Raw genomic sequence first — 24,145 nt, 5'->3', positions numbered from 1 at the left:
CATTAATCTGTACTGCAGCATCTCAGGCTGAACTACAGTCTAGCACCCAAAAAGTATTCAACTTAGCAGAAGACTGGTTCTTCAAACGCTGTCTCCTCCTAAACCCTAAGAAAACCAAACTTCTACTTTTTACCCCTACCCAAAAGTCTCCCCCTATCTACTTCTTAGTAGCATCAAATAAAGGCACTGTAATTGTACCTGATACCACAACTAAACTTTTAGGTGTAACAATCGATAATAATCTTAGTTTTGACCCACACATAAACTTAACCATTAAATCACTTAATAGAAAACTTGGTTCCTTTTATAGGCTAAAAACCTTCCTTACTCCCTCTGCCAGGACTACAATTGCCCAAACACACCTAATTTCCACTCTTCTATATGCCTCACCTATCTATACTAACCTATCCAAAAATAACCTAAACAAACTGGCCACCTCCTATAATAACATTGCCAGATTTGCAACTGGTTCCCCATTCCATATGCACCATTGCCAAAATCTGAAATAATTAGGATGGCTGGAACAGCAAAACCAACTTCTTCTCCAACAACTAACTATTACCCATAAGATCCTGTATCATCCTACAAATACACCCATACTTTCTACCCTTATTAGCCCTTATAAAAATCTAACAACCCTACGCTCAGCAAATAAGTCACTAGTTGCCACCCTTAAATATAACAACAAATCTGGAGACTGTCTTTTCAATAATACCATTAGTAATTCTTGGAACAAGCTTCCTAACAAACTAACATCCCTTGAATCCACACCACTTTTCAAAAAGCAACTAAGAATCTACCTATCTTTACAATGGCTTTGCCCATGTACTAATCCTGACTAATTTTTACTCCTCAATCCACCATCTTCACATGCACAAAATATTGCATCCCTTAGAAAAAAAACAAAAACCTCATCCTGTCTTGTCTTTTTATATTAAGTTGTGTTTTTACTCTCTAATATTGCCTTTTCACATATTAATCCTGTTATAAACATGTCATTTTGTATTCTCTTATGTAATGTATATTCACTTTTATTGGTCTCCATGTCAAATTAATTTTTCTAAAATATGTATTCTTACGTACTATTTTTGTTTTCATTTTACATAATGCTGTAGTGGAGCTTTTCTCCCCAGGCCTCTACTGAAAATGGACATATATCCAGTTAGACTAGACCAGTCAACAAATGTAAAATAAATAAAATAAATATATATATATATATATATATATATATATATATATAGATATATATAGATATATATATTGATATTGATATACTGATATATTGATATTTATATATATATATATATATATAGAGAGAGAGAGAGAGAGAGAGAGAGCTATAGATATAGATATAACTAATTGTTAGTTTTCTAGTTTTTTATGACCTTTGACATGGCTTCTTTCCCGTCAACAGGTGATTCTAATGGAATGGGTGAAGTGTTCTCTTCCCTGGGTATGAACAGGTGCAACATTGACAGAGATGTTAATTTGGATTCCAGTATCTATTCGATTCCCAAAGAACAACATATTCTTTCACAGACTTTTCATCATGCCATTGAACAAGTTAACACTGTTATGAACAGGTTCAAGGTTCATGACCCTGCTGGTACAAGCTGTGACAATTTTGGTGGATGACAACATTGTGGGATGAGCAGACCTATGCCTCTTGGTCTTTGTGTTTATAAATTCCTGAATGGGATTTGTTACGAAGATAGCTTCTACAAATAATTAATTTAATTGTTTAATAATACTGGATTAGAGATGATGAAAAAACTTGCTAAAAGCTATACTTTTGTATGCAAAACATCAAGCAAAGTATTTATCAGTGAGATGCTACTATTATTAAACATGAGGCTTTTCATTTAATCAAAGATTTCTATGAAGGCATTTCGATTAATGTTGAGAGTCATATAGCTACCATGGTAGCCAAGAAAACTAAAAATCTTGAGAGAGAGATTGAGGCTTATTCTATTCTCCATCAAGCTTTCAGAATTATAAACCATTATTTAACCAACCAAGTTCATAGGTTCATAGGTAGGTACTAGGCTATCGGCCCAAGGGCCTATGTAAGCGTAGCCAACAAGTTTCTCTGGCTTACGCCACCCAAGAAAGTTATTTTGCTGTGCCACTGTCGAACAGAGACACAGAAGTGATCCCCGGGGTGTATTTCCTATTTCCCATCCACTCATCGAGAATTTTCTTGAAGAGTGCTAATGAAGAACTTTGCTTGACATAGATGGGTAGCCTGTTCCAGAGTATGGGAAGTCTCTGGGACAGGAATCTATCCCTCCAGCATGTCTTGTTTATTGCGGTGACAAGGTTTAGGTCCCTAGACCGTGTAGCTCAGAGGGATTGGGATTTCTTTAGGTATAGCATGTCCAACAGCTCTGGGTTTGACATAGCTGTATATGTCAGTCAGAGATCACCTCGGAGTAGGCAATATGCTACGGAGTAAAGCTGGAGTTTTTTGAGATGGTCAATATAGGGCATCTGTTTGAGGCCAGTAATCCTCTTTGTGAGGTACTTTTGTGGCCTTTCCAGCTGCTGCAGATGTCTTGTGAGGTGCATTCCAAAAGGGGCGTTGTACTCTATAATGGGTCTAATGAGTGTCGAGTACAGGGGAACAATGACCTCTTTTTTCCTGGATGAGAACCCTTTTATGATGAGGTGTGCCACGTAGAAGGACTTCCTGACTACTGTGGTGATGTGACTATCAAAGGAGAGACTACTGTCCACCTAGGTCCCAAGGTCTCTTATCACACATTCAGTGTTAAGTAGACTGCTGTCTATGTAGTAGTTCATGGGTACAGAGTTTTTACCAAAGGGGATGACAATGCACTTTTTGGCATTGAGCTTGAGGTCATGGCTCTGACACCAGGCATCTGTCTCAGTGAGGCCCTTCTGTAGGATTTCCACATGATTTGGGGACACGACTATGGTTCCTAGCTTGCAGTCATCTGCAAACTTCATTAGCCAAGGGCCTTCTGTGTTAGCCTGTACTTCAGAGAAGTAGATACCAAATAGGAGACATCCCAGGACTGAACCCTGTGGTACTCCACTTGTCACTGGTTTGAGGTCAGATTTGGAATGTGCAACTTTTACTGTGTGGGTTCTGTCAGTGAGCCAGTTGGCAACCCATCTTGTGATGTAGGGATTTATACCTAGTTGAGTGTGTTTAGCTATAATTCCAGAATGGGGGATGGTGTTGAAAGCCTTGGCAAGGTCAAGATAGGCTGTGTGAACCACCTTACCCTCATCTATGGCTTTGGTGACTGCCTCAAAGAAGTCGATCAGGTTCAGGAGGCATGATCTGCCTTTGAGAAACCCGAACTGAGTGGGATCCAGATTTTGGAGGCCACCAATGTCTTTGTTTATGAATTCCATGATGATACGCTCCATGGCCTTGCAGACCAGGATCGTCAGGCTAATAGGGTGATAGTTCCCGGGATCAGTGGTGGCTCCCCCTTTGTGGAGTGGGATAACTGTTGCTGTATGCCATTCAGTGGGCACAAAGCCTGATGTGAGGCTATTATTGAACATGGTGCTTAGGTGGGGAGCCAGTTCATGCTGAAGTTAGTGTAAAATGCAACCTGGGATGTTGTCCGGTCCCATGGATGCTGTGTTTTTGGCTTTAGAGAGTGCAGCTTTTACCTGCGTAGTTGTGATTACAGGGACTCTGCATGCTTCCTGTATAGATATGGGCCCTTTAGGGAGTGATGGGAAGTAAAGTTAGCACTGAACCCATCCTGGCAGATAGGTTCAGTTAGCACTGAACCTATCTGCCAGGATGTTGGCAATACCAGCTGGTTCTGTAATTTTCATGCCATTGTGCTGTAACTCAGAGCAGATCTGGGTGTTGCCATTGAGATTCTTGACATAGCTATAGAATGCTTTGTGGTTGTTTTTAGAATCAGTGGCAATTTTTTTTTTGTTGCTAGCTTTGGAGGATCTTATAAGGGATCTTAGCTTCTTACTGAGGCGGACCAGGGAGCTCCTCCATTCATGGGCTTTTACTGTCTTTTGTAACAATTTCTTCCTTCTGTTGTAGAGTTTGTTTATGGCAGGGGACCACCAGATTGGCTTCTTTTTTTTGGAGGATAGCGTCTTGGTTCTGTTTGGGATGGCATGATCCATGCACTCGTGTAAGTGCTTATAGAGTGCATTTATGCAGGATTCAGCAGGCGTAACTGTATTGTCCATCTGCATGGGTGTCATGAAGTTCACCACTTCTGTCTTAAGAAGCATGAAGTTGGCTTTGGAGAAATTTTTTACCGTGGTTTCCTTAATGGGGGGTGGGGGCGGGTTGTGGATATCAAGGGTGATTAGCTTATGGTTGGATTGGACCAACAAGGAGTTGACTTCAGGTGTGGAACACCGGTCACTCATATTGGTAATGACTAGGTCTAGGATATTGTTGCCCCTGGTGGGGGTGTGGATAAGTTGATCCAGGGCATTGAAGTTTATGAATTCCAGAAAGCATTGTGTGAAGGAGTTGGTACATGAGTAGTTTTCCCAGTTAACGGTAGGGTAGTTGAAATCACCCATTATTAGGGTGTTTGGTTGAACCTTAATATTTTCCAGTACATCAAGAAAAGAGGAGTGGGAATCGTGGGGCATGGTGGGGGATCTGTAACAGGAACAGGCAAGCAAAAACTGAGGGTAATGCTACTCAGTGCTAGAAGTCTAAATCTCAAAATGCACTCACTGGAGGCACTCCTTAAACTGGAGAACATCGATATCTGTGCAGTGACTGAGACCACAGATTGCAGCTTTGCCCAGAGTTAGTTGCACTTGGATAACCTTGGAAGCATTATGCTGAGCAACTAGCCTGGAGGTGTGGATATCCTTAATGAATATGGACACACCTTTGCCTTTGGTATTCTGGTCCAGGTTACATGGCCAAAAAGTGTAGTATGAGTTATAGCCTGGTAGTGCAGGGGTGCTCTCTGGGGCCTTGAACCAGGTCTCAGTCACTGCACAGATATCGATGTTCTCCAGTTTAAGGAGTGCCTCGAGTGAGTGCATTTTGAGATTTAGACTTCTAGCACTGAGTAGCATTACCCTCAGTTTTTGCTTGCCTGTTCCTGTTACAGTGGTGAATTTGTCATTTGAACCTTGCCTAAAAAAGGCACCATAGGGGTGGCAAGAGCCTTAGCCAGTATCCAGAATCCCAGTGGTGGCAGGTGCAGGCCATCTCAGGCAAAGCATCATGGCCTGTTGACCATGTCATCTCAAGCAGACAGATACTGGATCCCCCTAGAATAACACCAGAAGCTCAGCCAATTGTTGAAGTCAATCATTTTGTCCTTGTACTGCAGTATCATTCTGGGCGATGGCAGAATGCTACTCAGGGCTAGGGTCATACCTGCCTGGGCTGCAAGTTTGGAGAGCTCTTCCATGTCTCTTTTCATGTAGTCCAGGGAGGAATGTCTCAGGTTATTCACACCGACATGGACAATGACAGAGTCATAATTGTACTTGTTGTGGACTGACCTGAGTGTGTGGATTATGTGGTGGATCCTGGCACCCGACAGGCAGCTGACAGTAACCTTCTCCTTGTTTAGCCTGGTGAGTGGGACATCAATGTGCTTGACTATAGACTCACCTAGTTGTTTTGCCTTATTGGCTGTGGTTGAGTGTCACAATGAGTCTGTGGGCTATTTGTCATTTGGGTTGTGTTGGGGGGGTGGAAGTTACTTGCATTTCTGCTTTGGAGGTCTCTGTTGCTTGGGCAGATTATTATTGAGAGCCTCTGTGAATGTTTTTGTGTTTCTATGTGTGGATTTTGGTGGTGTAGATTTAGTGAGACTATGTGATAAGTGTGGTGTGGTGCAAGTGTTTACCTTCTCCACTAGAATGTCAAGTTCGGTCTTGGTTGGAGAGAGCTTTACTTCCAGTTTGACTAGATAAGTGCATCTCTCACAGATTGTAGTGTTGGGTGGTAGGAGGAGAGGGTTGTCTGTGTACATGAGGTAATTTCTACATTTCCCCAAGATGCCCAGATTAATCAGATAGACAGGAGAGAACACTTGGAGCTGACCCTTGGACATGCCTGAATAAAAAACTATTTTCCTCTAGATAAGTGAGGAAAGTGAGTATAAGAGCTGTTTTTCTCTAAGCGAGTGAGAAAAGTAAGACAAAAACTGTTTTTCTCTAGGTAATGAGGAAGGTTTGGTGCTATAGTAATTAGTAGCTTATTAGCACTTATAACAAGTTCAGAACAAGTGCTGAGCATGAATAACCAAATTCTAGTGCTAAAACTAAGAATCTGTATCTGCACTAGACTACTTAGAGGAAAGAAACAAGAGCAAATACAGGCTTTCAAATCTGAAAGTTGAGAGAGATGGAAAAGATTGCCCAGATGGCCAATAACTACAATTTCTGGGTCAGAACCACTCCTTATGTGGTAGACAGGTTACCTAGTGCTTACCACTCCCACTGACAAGCTAGAAGGCTTCCCTCCAACACAGAAAGGCTTGGGGGGGCTCATAAGCTTACATACAGTCCTGGATACAGCAAATCTGTAACTGGACTACACTAGTTACAGGAAAGGTAGGAAACAGGCTTAAAGTTTTTTTTTTTTTTTTACAGAAAAGTAGCTAAAACAGCAGTAAAAAATTCAAATGCAGTGCAAGCTAGCACACTTGAGTATGTAGCAATATTAGACCACTCACAGTTTAAAAAATGCAATTAAATTAAAAATAACTAAAAACAAGTGCAGAAGGAGTGTATTAGGTAGAATGTGGTAAAGAGATAGGACTGGGGGGAGTGTCCCAGATCAAATCTAGGAAGTGTGGGTGGATGGGACAAAACACTTTCAGCAGAGATCTGAAAAACTATACAGTGAATAATAATATTTATTAATTTTGTATGTATTTTATTTGTACATTATACAATACATTTTATTAATACATTTAATATTTATATTAAGTTGGAATAATACTGTAGATAGTGTTTTATGAATATGATATTTAGAAATTGTTTTATATATTAATTGTATTGTAACACAAGTAAGTAGTGATTAGGTTGGTTTTTAAACAATTTAAACAACATAAAATGGGATAATTTATTTATTTATTAATTAGATGTAGATAGGTGGTATTTGTTTCATCCAATGGTAGGAGTTGATACTGTATTTAAAGGTCTATGTTGATTTTATTTAATGACTCTGATGAAGCCGAACTGTTTGGCGAAAGCTTTTATGTGCTTAGTCAATTTGTACTTCAAGTGTGTTCAATAAAATTCTTCTTGGTGATTTGCCTTTCCTCCAGACAATTCTTGGACTTTGTGGTGCTGTCTACGCTTTTTACTATTGGATTCTGCCCTGGTGGGTGTTTATCTGTTTGTTAACTAACAGGGTCTATTATTATGCAAGTAATCCTTCAGATAGTCAGATGACACAAGCTGTAAAAACCAGTTATACCAACTTAAGACATAGCAGAAAATAGGGAGAGGTGGGGCAAAACACTTTCAGCAGAGATTTGAGAAACTATACAGTGAATCAAAAATAACAGTGCAGAGCTCTGAATAAAATTAGTCCAGCAGCAATTTGCAGTACACAGTTTTGAACAACCAAAAAATATACTTAGCTCTGTATATTTCCAAATAGTTTGAAAAGAGTTGTGTTAGACACAGGTTCCAGCAATGATATGCAGGCTGTTAACTAACAGGGTCTATTATTATGCAAGTAATCCTTCAGATAGTCAGATGACAAGCTGTAAAAAACAGTTATACCAACTTAAGACACAGCAGAAATCAGGGAGAGGTGGGAGAAAGCACTTTCAGCAGAGATCTGAAAAACTATACAGTGAATCAAAAATAACAGTGCACAACTCTGAATAAAATTAGTCCAGCAACAATTTACTGTACACAATTCTGAAGAACCAAAAATATACTTAGCTCTGTATATTTCCAGATAGTTTGAAAATAGTTCTGTTAGACACAGGTTCCAGCAATGATATGCACAATCAAAGTCACCAATCAAATGTATAATCCTGAAAGTGCTGGTGTGGGCAATAATGTGAGAAAGTTGGACAGTTTTTCTAGTCATCCCAGTCTTGAAAATGTGAACACTCACAGTGAGCCTACCAATGTAACCATAAATGTTTGTGGTGGAGTTACTGTTTCAACTGACACTGGGGGATCTGATGCCTGTATTCATTCTTACCCTTTTTTTGACTGGTAGCAATTCCCAAATCTCAAACTGTAGTCAACAATCAATGGAACAACAGGAGAAAGAAGAAAGGAAGAGGCAGAGGCTGTTGATGGCATTTCATTTATTCCAACCAAGAGGGTCAGCAACAGAGACTTAATTGTTGAGTTTAAGTTATACATTAGAAAATTAAACATAAAGTATGTTATGCATAATGTAGTTGGGTCGAATGATAATGTTGTTGTGAGGAAACTGAGTTGTTTTAACCCCCCTTTACACAACACATTAAATGTTTTTTGGAATCTTGTGAAGCTGATTTCCACAATCTTTTTAAAGATAAGTGGAAAAATAGCAGGTTAATATTAGTGTTCAAGAACAAGCTGCTTTAAGGCAAGTATGCGGATTTAAACATCTCCGTTATATGAAAGCTGACAAAGGTTGTGGGCTTGCGGTTATGGAAGAAAACAAATATGTTAGTGAAATGTTGAAACTTTGGCTGATGATAACAGTTATGTTAAAGTTACTAAAAGTTTTGTCAACAACAGTTTTAGCAAAGTAGATTCTGAGATTTTTGATTTGCTCAGCTTGGGGCATATTGACTTTAAGGTCTATGAATTTTTAAACATGGACGAGCCAGAGCTAGGAAACATTTATGGCATCCCAAAGATACACAAAGACTCAGCTTACCCATCATTTAGACCTATTGTCTCTTACCTCATGCACAAAACTACGGCTATTTCTTTTTATTTGGACAAGTTGCTTACTGCATAGTTCAAAAAAGTGTTTTTTCCCCTCAAAGTTTCTTGGGTCCTTCTTAGTTTAAAAGATCTTGAATTAGATAGTGAAGAATATTTTTTATGCACAGTTGATGTAGTAGTGCTGTACACTAGCATTGATCATGAAAAGAGCATTGAATTTGTTATCTGGACAACTTTACCATTAACACTGCATGTATTTTAATGGATCTTGTGTTACACAATTTTTCTATGTTTAATAATGTGATTTACCAGCAATTGACTGGTGTGGTGATGGGGGTTAAAGTAGCCCCAGCATTTGCTAGTACTGTTCTTTGTTGGTGAGAGACTGCTATATTGTCCAAGCTACCTCTGTTCAAGTATGTAAAATGTGACTGTAGGTACTTACACAATTTATTTATTTTTTTATCTGGGGTGGCAATGACGTTTTATTTATGCAGTTTATGTGTGAAGTCAACCAAAGTATTTCATGGTTAAAATTCACTATTGGAAATATGGGGTTAACAGTCAAGTTTTTTTTATCCTAGCATAAACTTTGATCCCTGTAATCAGTCTTTTCATAGTTCAATACACAGGAAAAATACATTCACCAACAGGCACCATCCAAGATTCATGAAATTTAATATTTTCCGAGGGCAGTTAATTCGAGCTAGTAGAATTGCCAGCGATGATTCTAAGTTATTAGAGGAAGTGAACATTATTACCAGCATGTTTACTAACCATGGTTACCTGATTAAAGAACTTAATACCATTTCTGAAGACATTATTCAAAACTGGTGGGTTAAGTTCCCCTTGTCCTTAATCAATGAATCATTTTTTAAAATAGATCAAGTCAAAGAGAGTAACAGATGTAAACATAATTTAGAAAGTCTGTTCATTTCCCATCCTGATGTGTGTGGACAGTGAAAATACTAAGAAGATAGTAAAAGGTAACTGGAAAATTATTTCTGGTAATTTTGAGCTTACTAAAATCATTGGAGAGGTTCCCCAATTCCTTTAGAAGAGGTCTGTTAATTTTAAGCAGTTGTTAGACCATAACCCAGTAAGTGAATTAAAAATTATGGTGGGGAAGAAGGGGACATTTTCCTGCAGTAACTGCAGACAATGTAGGTTCATTAGTAATGTCTCCACATTTCATTTCACACATCTGAATTGGGTCTTTGAAGCAAAAATAATTGTGAGAGTTGTAATATAGTCTACATCACATTGTGCAGTAACAGCCCTCAGTTTTACATTGGGAAAAGTATCAGAAAATTAAAAACTAGTATTCGGGAACATACTAAAGCAATAAAAGATAAAGATTGTGGAAATGCATTAGTGAAACATAGCCAAGAATGTTTAAGAAAGTTCCATTTTTTCCATCTTAGAACAAATTGCATTAATCATACTAGGGGATGTAACAACTTTCTTGAAGTGAGAGAATTAATGTGGTAGGTGCTTTAAAGGGCCAATAAATTTCCAGGCATGAACGAACACATTAATGTAAAAAGTCTGTTAAAACTAAAAGTTTTTCATTGGTTAGATTAGGTTTTAATGTTGTATGTATTTGATGTGTCATTTATGGATTTTTACTGTATTTTGTTTTTTTTTTTATAATTTGCTGACTTTTTTAATTGATTGTTTAATGTGGAAATTACTTTATTATTGGTAGGATAGATATTGGTTTGTTTTAATTGCAAATGATATAAAAAGGTAGCAGACGTCACTTAGTATATCTTCTGATGAAGCTTCGTTTAGTACAAATAAAGAGGAATGAAAATGATTAGGTACTAACTCTTAGTTTTGTCTGTTCCATTTTCTCTGTGATGAGGTTTTGAAGCTGTCAACCAAGTTCTTCATCGTGTGTGTGTGTGTGTGTGTGTGTGTGTGTGTGTACACCACACACACACACACACACGCAGACTCACATACACACACATGTATATATATATATATATATATATATATATATATATATATATATATATATATATATATATATATATATAATCATGGAGGAGACAATTATTTTCTGAATATTTCATATGAAGCAGACAATCAAACACATATTTTATATTAATCAATGCACAACTATCATTAAATAAGTAGAAAAAAAAGCTTTTTCCTTGTTCAATAAATCCTCAGGCTTTGCCATTATTTGTATATTTTCTAAGCATTACATCTCATCTATAGTCCACAGGATGAAACAATTTAGATTTATATATTCTGAATCGAGGCCACATTCCAATACTGTTGTTCTCAGTGTAGGTCTGCCCTGATTCTAAAAGATTTGCTCTCAGTGCAAGTGACTAACTTTGGTGTAAGGCCTATCTGTAAACAGAATTACTATGGACTAGATTCCAAAAGACTAGCTCTCATTTAAGTGGTCACTCACACCGAGCAAGACACACACACACACACACACACACACACACACACACACACACACACACACACACACACACACACACACACACACACAAACACACACACACACAAACATGCACACACACAAGTGTGCGTACTCACACGCAACATGCATGGACTGCAAGTATACACATACACACAAGCTTACACACATCTAATTAAATATATGTGTATATACATATACATATATATATATATATATATATATATATATGTATATATATATATATATATAAATATATATATATATATATATATATATATATATATATATATATATATATATATACACACACACACATTTATATGGATTCCCCCAAAACATCAAAGGAGCTTCCTTAAATGTATAAAATAGGCGCTGGTCTGATGTTAGTGTTTTATGTGGGGAACAAACTCAGTACTACCTGCTCATCACAGTGCTGTGCCCTTTGTACTTCCTATTACTTAATATAATCACCTCTGTGCTCTTCGTTATTTAGAAAAAAAATGAAAACTCTTGTATAGTTTACACATAGTTGTATATTTGTCTTTGTTATCAGTTCAAAGTTTTTTCTAAGCTTATGGCCATGAAGACAATCAAAAAACTCATCCATATCACGCATTACTAGCAGGACACTAGCAACCTCTGGCATTAAGTATATTTTCCCCACATATCCCAGGTGAAAAGTTGCAATCTCCCATTCAGTTTTCCAAACTAGATTTAAATGTTGCTATGGAAGTACACTGCTTGATATATGTGCAAATTGTTCCAAAAAAACAGAAGGTGCACTGATTTCAGATATCAGTTCTTATACAGGACTAGCAGTCGGAACTGTTAATAAGTTACATCTTTTTCCCAGGGTAAAAGAGTTGATATTTGCCTCTTTTTTGACTGTCTTTTCAAGTCACTTAACCAGAGTGCTCCCACTTCAACCCTAAAAAGCGGCAATTGTGTCTAGTGGGTTTCCCTAGTGAACAAATTATTAAGACATAAAGTAAAAAAATAGGCACTTGTAACAGTGTGTTGTGTTTTTGATGCAGTAATACAGGTTTAGGTCTCTACAGCACATTTGCTTTACCACTGATTCTCTTTAAGTGAAAGAGTTCAGTGAGTACTGGGTCATTAGTAGCAGGGAATGCTAAGAACAGATTGATCATCATTAAGGATTCTATATGACACTGAGTAGCGGGACAGGCCTTTTAACTTATCACAGTAGCTAAAGGTACTGTGACCTGAAATATTTTAGGAGAGGAAATGCTGAGGTCTCAAAAGGTAATTTAAGTACCTAGTAAAGTACATGTTAAAGGGAGGAAACAAGGGGAACTATAATTTGTCTGGACTCTGTGGAGAAATTACAAAGAATTAGTTGTGCAAGGTAGAAGGATTTTCTAACCATCACAGAGACATGGTGATCAAAGGATAGTCTCAATATATATCAAGGAGGGAATCAATATACAATATTGTATTATATTATATTATATTATATTATATTATATTATACTGTATTGTACTGTGTACCCAAGTCTCTGATGCCTGTGTTAGATTTAAGTGGACTGATTTCTTTATGGTAAGTGTCAGTAAAAATCTCTACTGTTTGTCATAGCAGAATAGATCAATACACACAACATCAAAATAAATAGATTGTCAGTCTGTCATGGCTGCCAAACTCAGATAAGAGTGAAAAAGTGAGTGTACATTTTCCTCAGTTACTTTCTCTTCTTAGAGATTGTGCAATCTCAGAGTTGGGATAGATAGATAGATAGATAGATAGATAGATAGATAGATAGATAGATAGATAGATAGATAGATAGACCGACAGCTGTTGATACAGATATAGATGTAGCTTGGGGAGGTTAGGGGTTTGCTACCCTATCAAGGAAGGGTGTGTAGAAGGGGCTTACCCATTTGTGAAAATAAATGTTTGCTTGTTGTGTTTTATTTTTGACCTTGGCATCTCATTGTCTTGGCAATTGAGTTGCCAACGTTTCCAATGTTTTGGGGTTGAATAATTGACTATACTGCACTGACAATTTGGTAGGAGTGATCACTTACTGGAACATTTGAATATCAGAATGAATTTTGATAACTGTTCCCCAGTTTATAGTCATCAGAAAACATTGTTAGTCATACCCTTTTGATAGTATCTTTCATGCCGAAAAGGAGCATACAAAAGAGTAAGTGGCCATGTAGAGGACCATATGAAGCACTGATGATGAATATTCTTGACTAGTACAAACAGTTCTGACCCTAAGAGTATGGGCTCTATAACATAGCCAAATGCCTGTCCAGTTAACACAGTTGATACTCGGATGGGAGAGTTTGCAATAACTCCATTTTCGTTCAAGTATACAGTGTGGACTGTATACTCCTTAACCATGGTCTCCTTACCCTTTTGAACAACTCAAGTAGGTTGAGCAGGCATGATCTGCCATTTATAGAGCCAAACTACTATGCAACTAGTGGCATAATATGGGGAGAACAGAAGTGATAATGGATAATGTGAATTCTGAAGAATTTGTCTGCAAGAATAGTAGCAATATCCTTGTGGTCACAGAAATAAAAACATCTGAGATAGATTCAATTCAAAAATGTTAATTCAAAACTTTATCATATAGCTGAAGAGGCCATGATGCTTGTTTTTTAATTAATTTTATCTTTAAATTCATACTGATCATGTATTTCCCAGTTGTAAGCTTGAAGAACTTATCTGTCTAAAATCCGTTTTATTACAATGAACACCTTTAAGTGGTGGCCAGGAGAGTGTATTTTCTTGTAGACTCTATGGATGTAGTAGTTCCACCATTGCCACTGTGCTCACATCAGATTGGTATAGCTTCAATATATTTACATCCAAGAAGGAATAAATCAGAGGACTAAGCCACAGCCTAAGCTACAAGGCTTATTTAGGAACTGTACCATTTCTGATTATCAATAACATCAATGAATAACAACGAAGACCATATGGTCGAGACCATACTACCAAAGTTTTGCAACCTTGAAAAAAAAGTAAAAATACGAAACTTGCCATGATGTTTTTGCAGGGGGTCAAGCCCCCCTGTACTCATCACACCACCTCCTGCTTAAATATACCAACTCCGACATCGCACTACAGTGAGGAAAATGGCAAATCCCGAGTTCTGCGCTGTACGGCAATCTGAATACAAAGTGTTCCAGGTTGCAAAACTTCGGTCATATGGTCTCAACCATACAGTCTTCGGTGTTCTGCAACTGGAGCATCTGATAGAGATACGTTTTGGAGTAATCTGTGAATCTAGAGTAGTTATTAGAGGCTATAAAATGGGTTTTGAGGGAGGAGGTTCCAAAAAAATGGTTATAGAAAAGTAGCATTTTCAAAATACAGTTCACTTACTCACACACACATATACGTAAATGTACACGTATATAAATATATATACATATGTCTATATATATATATATATATATATATATATATATATATATATATATATGAATCTAGGACTATTAAACGAAAGTTCAATAGTCCGAATCCACAATCACCGAACACACTTTAACAAAAGCGCTTTCACCTAAAAAGCACTTTCGTTAAAGTGTGTTAAAAAAAAAAACAAAAAAAAACCAACAAATCTACTTTTATGAAGGGGGTAAGTCCCCCTACACCTCCCATGTAGGGGTCTGTGCCCCCCACACCCCCCTACTTTAATAGTCTCACTCTGAGATTGCACTACAGTGAGAAAAAGGGAATAGTCCCTTATCCACACCATAGTATGATCTCCGCAACAGGCATACTTACACAAAAGTGCTTTTAGTAAAAAGCAATTTTGTGTAAATATGCCCGGTCGATAGTGATTCAGTGATGTCATTTGGGGATCAGTACGGATCCCATATATATATATATATATATATATATATATATATAGAATACTGTACATGCATTTCATAAAGTATATGACTATATATATATATATATATATATATATATATATATATATATATATATATATATATACACATACAAACACACACACACACACACACACACACACACACACACACACACACACACACACACACACACACACATATATATATATATTTATTTATATATGTAAGTGTACCCACCCCAGCACAAAAAGACACCCATGTAGCAAATATGACCAGTTTATTCAACATTCACTACAAAGAAAAACACGTCAAATTTCAGTACAGAAATGTTATATACATTTCACCAATAAGGAGCATAAAACTGCACACCAACAGTTTAAACAGCAGCATTGAACTTCTCACTGTCTTAACGTATGCCACCCTGAGTAGTGTACCAATGCCGACTCAGTTTTGAGTGTCAAACATTCCACAAAAAAAGGGGAGTAGAGGGATTTCCTATCCAGACCCCACTAAAATCACCCACCCATGCCTCAACTTCACCATTCTATTGCAACTGATCATATAAAAATGGGATGGGAGGGATGGGTATATTCCAAATACCCACACCAAAGAGATCAACCCTTTCCTAACTTTTCCTTCTGTACTTCCCCCTCCCCTACCACCTACCACCTCCTAACATTTCCCTACCTCATTTCATCTCACCTCCTTAACCCCCTCAGTCTTTAACCCCATCTATTCCTGACCAACAGAAACCGACAGGTGTATCCATACAAATGAGTCTACTGATGCAACTATATATATATATATATATATATATATATATATATATATATATATATATATATATGTATATGGGTCTCCTTCAAAACATCTAAAACCTATAACATCTAATTTCATAACACTGAAACCAGAACATCTAAAACTTAAAAAATCTAAAACCCATAACATTGAATTTCATAACATCTAACAGTGCAAATCACATGAAAATACCATCCCCATCCACATATAACAACATATAATGACACCAAACTACCCAACACACTTTTTACTACATTTCTGCAGGGGGGGGCTTGATACAGTGGGGTTAGGAAATTAACTTTTTCAAAAAGGGGGTAATGGTATTAATGAAATTTAGAAATTGCTGCAAATTATCTTCGTTATCATGCCACAACAGAAAAATATCGTCAACAAAACGTTTGTACCATATAATAGACTTAGCAAATACGTTACCTGTCAAAATAATTTCAGTTTCCCATTGTACAAGTGCTAGGTTGGTGTAGCTATTGGCACAAGCAGTGCCCATAGCCACGCCAACCTTCTGTATATAAAACTTGTCGTCAAACACAAAGATATTATTTTCTAGGATGATCTCAAGTAAGGTACAAATAAGTCGAATTTTGGTATTTTCTATCCCTTTTCTATTAAGTAGTTCCCTTACATTGTCTATGCCCCAAGAATGGGGAATAACTGTGAAAAGGAACTCTACATCAAGAGTAACAAGCCAACATTGGTCATCTATACCCTCCAAATGAGCACGAAGGTCTCTCAAAAAATCTTTAGTGTCCAATAAGACAGTAGTACATTCCTTAAGTATAGGATGCAGGTTTTTCTCAACATATATTGACAGTGGTTCTGTCGCCCACCCCTGACTAGATACTATAGGTCGCATGGGTGGGCTTTCTATGTTTTTATGGACTTTTGGTAGACCATACATAATTGGAGTCACTGGGTACTCTATATTGAAATATAACTACACTAAAACCAATGTGATCAAAGGACAGATAGTTAGATGCATGAGGCTATATAATGATGATGATAGTTTGTCCCAGGCACTTACCCTGTTAAAACATGAATTTATTGAAAGGGGATATAAAGCCAGAGATATAGACAAACAAATAAAAAATGGCTTGGAATGAGAGAAGAGAGAGGTACAAGCCCTATTATGATAGGACGAGAACCAACCAGGATAACCAAAGTAACTATGCCACCAGTACCACAGTAACCAGGAATCCAGAGAATGATGTATTACATTTTCCATTAACATTTGCAAGTAATATCAGTACAGTCTGTGATATAATTAAAAATAATTGGGGCATATTGTTAAATGTGGATGAACTAGAAAATGTTATAGGGGCTACACCATCATTTACCTTCAAAAACAACATGTCATTGAAAAGACAGTTGTGCTATAAGAAGTTAGATGGAGACCACTATGCAAGGTCTGATAGGCTAGGTACCTTTCCATGTAGAAGGTGTACAGCCTGCCCCTTCATATTTGTAGGGGGCAGTGCACACACCCGATTAGAAAGTTCAGCATTGATACATGCTTTTATACAGACTGTTATAGTAAGAATGTTGTATACTTTGGTTTCTGTACAAAATGCCCAGCCTACTATGTAGGCAAAACTAATCAGCTACTCAAAGATAGAGTCCTAGAACATGTAAGGGACACTAAAAATAAAAAAGAGACAAGTGCGATAGCGATGCATGTTATAAAGGAGGGAGCCACACACACATTCAAGTTTCTAGTGTTACATATCATACAAGATAATAAATAGGTGGGAACATGAACAACAAGACCGAAGCCTCAGAACAAGAATGGATAATTAGGCTTCAGGCTGACAGACCACCTGGCCTAAATAGTAAGGTTTCACTGAAACCTTTTCTTAGGAACAGGGCTTTGAAACATTGATTATTATGTTTGGTCACATCTTCTAATATTTGTACATATATTTTACAGTTTTACCACTATCTAATTTTATAGAGCATGTTTTTACAGTTTTTTACATATATTTTTAGTTCACTATTTATATGATTGATTGTTTATATAGTGTTTGTATAGTGTATGCCTTTAACTTTTATTTATTCAATCAAGAAGCTGTTAACTGATTAGATATGACCTAGATGTATCATTATTTAAACAAGAGAAGCAGTTACTGTATTATGTCTGAGGAAGCAGAGAGGACTCTGTGAAAGCGCTCACATGTTTTATATGTTTACTATTTTGTATTAAAGTGTTGTCTTGCTGTGTGTAGTCCAACGAGTTGTTGGCTTTTTTGGACTATTATACTTTTATCGTTGGTTACTTTATCCAGATTCAGGGGATCTGTTTTGATAATACACAAATGTCATCTGTCAGGAAAACAAGACTTACTTAATATACTATTTTTTCATGCATATTTTTAGTTTATCATTTGTGAAACATGGACCACAAATTGATATTTATTAATATGATTAATGAGAAAAAGTAAGCACAATTACAACAAAGTAATATTAAACACTCTAATGTAAATTGCACTTTTTCAAAAAACCCACTGACATAAATCTGGAGATTTTTTTTTTAAATAGTGTTTTCCCCTTCTCAGTACAGTTCTAGACGTATGCATGCATGCATGCATTGAATACAACAGCAATCAAAAATAAAAATTAGAAGGGATGGGAATACATAGAGGAATATAATGCATAAGGTACCATCAACACTTTCCTACAAATAAATACATCTCAGAGTGTGTTCTTTTTTAAAATGGAATTGTAAACATGCTCATTTATATGCAAACTAGAAACAGTCTAAGAAACTAAAGTTACAAATAAGCAAGCATTGTTTTCTTCTGTTAAATGATAAAAATATGTTATATTTAGCTGCTTACTAGTTTTATGTGATTTATAGTCCATTTCCAGGGTTTCCTTTTAAAATGCTAATGCTAATTTTAATACTATAAGTATTTAATTAGCAGTTCATAGGCAAGGAATACAGCAATCATTTTACTTCATTTAAGTCTCTAAATGTTTTTTTTTTATGCGTCTGATTTCAAAGTTGTAGTAAAAAGAGTTATTTTTTTCTTCTTGACTAGCAAGTTCAAAACTTGAATCACTGTGGTGTGGGAAAATTACATAAAATTTCATAGTTTCATTTTCCCCCAGATTCACTATCCTTCCATGCAGGACTAGCTTAGTCCTGCACAGAAGCAGCTGTTTAGGAGCAGGAAGGCAGCTCACCATGTATATTAATGAAAGTGCGCTTCCTGAGCTCATAAACGGAAACAGAGTGTGTATGATTGCAGGGGGCGTGTCTCAGAATATACACGCCCCTCCAATGAAGAACAGCAGAGTATGAATAAGAATGAGCTAGACTGCTCATAGGTGTTCACATATCCCCAGCAACATCCCCCATGTTTACAAGAGTGATAGTTAAAACATTAAATATAAAGAAGTTTTTTTTTATGAAACAGATGAAATTTAACCGTAGGTGCGCAGGTTTCCCGTCACTTAGCTAGGGTTAATGCAGCTTAAATGGCACAAGAGGATAAAATGCAAGATATATGCAAATGAGGCAGTACAGCAGCAGTAGTGTAGTGGGCAGAGCATTTGCTTTCTGAGCAGTCATTCACGGTTCGAGTCCCACTCCAGTAAATCCATTTTCCATGTCAAATCACTGTATGATCAATTTATTTTGTTGCATAACCTATGATAACATATATTTATAACATTTAAATATTTCTAACATATATTTGTGAACTGGAGTACTGCATTAAATGCAGATGTGAGATGTCATTGCCATAATGTTGCAAAGTCCACAGATAATCACAAGTGCCCCATACAGTATATGTACACAGAAATCAGGGATACAAATGGAAGGTAAAATGTGTAATGAATGATAACTCCATACAGTTTCCAAATCTACCACCTTCCCAAGAACCATTAGACATCACTGTCTAAATTAGTGCGGTGGTAAGTGGGAGTAAGCACTAGTAAGCACATGTAAGCACTATTAAGCAGTAGTAAGTGGGAGTAAACATATTTAAGCAGTAGTAAAGTAGTTTATGCCCGTTTGCTTGGGGGCAAGCAATGCACATACAGGTTAAGCAATATTGAAGCTAACTCTCTGTAAGTATATTTAACTGGTGGTTAGCATTGCTTACCTTCGTGCAAACCCACTTACAATTGCTTAAAAGTGCCTTAAGCACTCTGTATGCATCAACTGCTGTTCTGACCAGAAACAAAATAAACAGAATCCTGTACACTATAGTCACAGTACTTAACCACTAAGCCATCACAACAGTATATAAGATTGAGGTATCACCAAACAGATCCTCACTACAGGAAATTCAAAATGAACATGTGAAAGGAATCTATATGCAGTCTTATGTTGTATAACCTAATACATAACATAAATATGTGAAATGGAGTACTGCATTAAGCCCAGATGTGAGGTGTCATTGTAATAAAGTGTTGAAATCCCCTAATAAACACAAGGACCCCATACAGTGTATGTACACATGAATCATGGATACCAAACATATATATAACATGTAATGAATAATAAATCAATGCCACAATGCAAATATAATGCAACTTAAATATTAAGCAATGCTAAGCATTGCACAGCTCAGCTTAGTAGGTGTAAGTAATGTGTAGGCCAGCTAACTCAGTCTGCCCATTGGTATACCTCTTTAAGCAAAGCCAGCCTTAAGTAAGCAGGTTTGCCCATAGCTTAGCCTTATCAAAACCATCCAGTCATGGCAAAGTGTGGGAAACTGGGCCTATTTAAACCCAACAGGCAGAAATACATCTCATAACTGGTTGTAGCTTCCCCTTGTCTGGAATGGGAGAGGGTGTGTGCTTTTGGGTGCAGCACTGGGGCATCCAGGAGTCCAGAGTCATGGCAGGACTCCTTGTGAAAGACCATGACATGAGACTGCTGCAGGGCCAGTACCAGGGTTCCCAATACAAAGTGGAAGCCTGGGACCATCTTGCCCATGACCTCACCAGTGCTACTGGTATACCCCAAACTGGTGAGCAGGTCAGGCATCACTATGCCAACCTGAAGTGGCGAAAGGGGGATCTTTTGGATCAATGGATCCAAGAGGCTAGGAGGACAGGGGAGGTCCCAGTTGTGTGTATCAGTCCACTACCCGTTTAATAATTGCCAGCTCATGTATATTATGGATAAGTATGGCTAAATATTCCTCTTATGTCTTCCACAGTGGCAAGTGAGCGGGCTATGAACCAGGAGGCCCATGGATGTCGATTGGAGTGGTTGCAATATGAGGGAGGTTAGTAATACTCTTGCATGTACTGTCATAGGAAATAAATCTAAAAGTAGTAGTAAGTTAATTGCCTGTATAAAACCTGTATTGTTTAAGGCATGCACTGCAAACACCAGAGAATATGGCAGGAAGAGTCTCATATAGGTTGTATGCAAATAAAAGCATAACAGCCTGACAATAATGATCTAACTGCTAGACTGCATGTGTTTACTCTGGTATCATATGGTAATGTAGATTTGCAATCACTTAATAGTACTGTTGTATTAAGCACTGTTACCCACACTGTGCTATATAAATAAAATATGTAGGAATGTCTGTATATGACTGGTGTAATCCCAAGAGGTCATATAGTACAACTGAGAGAAACATAGACAGAAAACAGTGAAAAAACAGACAACAAAATCCAAATAGCACACTCAACTGAGACGTGAACTGTTGTATTTTACACACACAGTCATGGTTCGAATCCTGGGAGAGGTAGTAGGCTGCATACAGAATCATACCCCACAACTGTACAGATATGTCCAGAATGTCCAGTAAATTAGCTCATATCTGCTGCCTGTCCCCCTGGGAAATCAGTGGGATGATCCCAGACGTTTAGGCAGCAAACAAGAAGTACAACTGATTGTCAGACATCTATGAGAATAAACCTGTCAGTCTAGCAATTCCCCAAAATATTATGAGAGTAATAAGCCAAGCATGTCCCATCTACACCCCCATGTTGTCAAGCTGCAACCAGAGTGTGTACAGTAAGAGAGTGAGATGTATGTGCATAATGTGGAATCTGGTAATTTGTGTGGCAACATTCAGGTAGTGCGAACAAATATTGCTCACACAGATCTGTCAGATACGAACACTGTGCCCAGAAATAAAAGATTGATATCCTATACGGGTACTGTTTACTCTGGTACTGTATGGCATTGTTAGTGTTGCAGTTGCTCTGAATAATAAGGTATTACTCATCACTGTCATCCACACTGCTACATAATATAACTGTCTATGAAATCCTATATGAGTGTTGTAATACAAAGTCAGAATGTAAAACCACAGGAGAATTATAGACAGAAATCAGATAAGAGATACACAGCAATATCTATATAGCATACACAACTATGATGGACAGTGTTTTATTTTAACAGACACAGTCGAATCCTAGGAGTGGTAGTAAGCTGTATGCAGAATCATACCCCACAGGTGTACAGAAAATCGGTCCATATCTCCTGGCTGTCGCCCTGTCCCCCTGGCATATCAGTGTGCTAATCTCTGACATGCAGGCAGCATTTCATGTCATATAACTGACTGTCAGGCCAATACATATTTGAAAAATGTCAATGAAAACAAACCTGTCATTGTACAATTCACTAAAGGTTTAAGAGGGCAATAGTTGAAATATGTCCTGGTTCACCTGCATGTGGTCAAGACATGCCCAGAGTCTGTGCAAAAAGAGATGGAAGGGTATGTGCATAACATCAACCTGGAATCTGGGAGTATGTGTAGAAACAGTTAGTTAGTGTTAATAAACAATTCCTCCACAGGTATACCAGGTAAGAGGTGTATACTGCAGGTAAAACCAGTTTGTGTATATAGTTGTCGACAGCCATACCACTGTCCAAAGTAAGGCAATATGGTAGTGTACTAATACTTGTAAGGTGCAGATAACAGCACTGACTAGGAAAGTAATGCAAACTACAGGAATATACTAGTTGTTAATTGACATCTTTCTCTCCCCCACCATATCTGCAACTATAAACTAAATACCCAACTCAACTGATATGTGCTGACTTAACTCTAATGTTGGGACATATGTCCTATTGTTTGATAATTATTATAATCTGTTTCTATGCATTTGCTATGTTGAAATATCCCCACATTAGCGGCATGGTGCCATCAATGTATCTACATGCTGTTGTAATTACCACTGTGGTCCCATATATGCATGTGTTCTGTTTGCTATGCAACTGCTCCATATCTGGTGTTTGGGTTAATAGGAATATCTATGCATGCTGTTATACCTAATCCTGGAATGTGCTATTACTAACCCACATATGTTGATAAATCTTAAACACTATAGCACGTATGGGAATGCGGGTCCCAGTAGACCCACCTGTCCCAACTCAGCTAACTGTGGGCATCAGGCATCAGCAAATCTGGGACCCAACACAGGACCTCATTGTCTGTTGGTCCTGCACCACCTTCAGGTGGAACCGCCTCAGGAAATGGGGCTCACGCCCCCTGGGAGCAGGCACGGACAGGAACCTGTCACCAGTCACTAGGTCCTGGTGCGTAGTGAGCTCCACAGGGAATTTAGAGATCTGCTACACCAGCTTGAGGACCATTTGTTGCAACTAGAGGGTTGGCCTGGCTCTCCTAGTCAGCCTGCAGCACAGCCGCCTTTGGGGCTGTGAAGGTGCAGTGGTGACTGCCCATGGGTGGGGACCTCAGTCTGACTGTTTCCACTAGGGGGCTCATGGGCTTCCGATTTCCCAACACCCCTCTCCAGCAAGGTGTTTACCCCCACATGTGTCATTTACTGCCCCTGTATGTGCCTTGTTTGTCTTGTCTTTTAACCTACCCAACCTACCTCCCCAAATATACCTACTATCCCTCCCCAACATCCCACTTTCACCTGAAATAAAACAAGGGCAATCTGTTCATAAAAAAAAATCTTGCCCCATACATAGCTGTCCATTTCCTACACATGTCCACTGGACACATATAATCTGGTCTAATTGGCTTAACAACATTTTATTGTTGTCCTCACCCTTCTCTCAAGGGTATGAGTGTCCAAATGTATCTTCAAATTCAGTGTATATGCACAGCTGTTGCTGTACAAGAAATGGGCAGCTATGGACCTTCCCTACACCCTTCCTGCACATCCCTAGCTATTTTTCCTACTGTCTTTCCCTCTTTGTGCCCCTTTTTCACCACTTTTCCATCATCC

This window comes from Protopterus annectens, chromosome 5.part0, assembly GCF_019279795.1.
Source record: "Protopterus annectens isolate FY-2018-M chromosome 5.part0, PAN1.0, whole genome shotgun sequence".
NCBI lineage: Eukaryota > Metazoa > Chordata > Ceratodontiformes > Protopteridae > Protopterus > Protopterus annectens.
The sequence above is the reverse complement of the archived record's forward strand: the minus strand, read 5'-3'. Positions refer to the sequence as shown.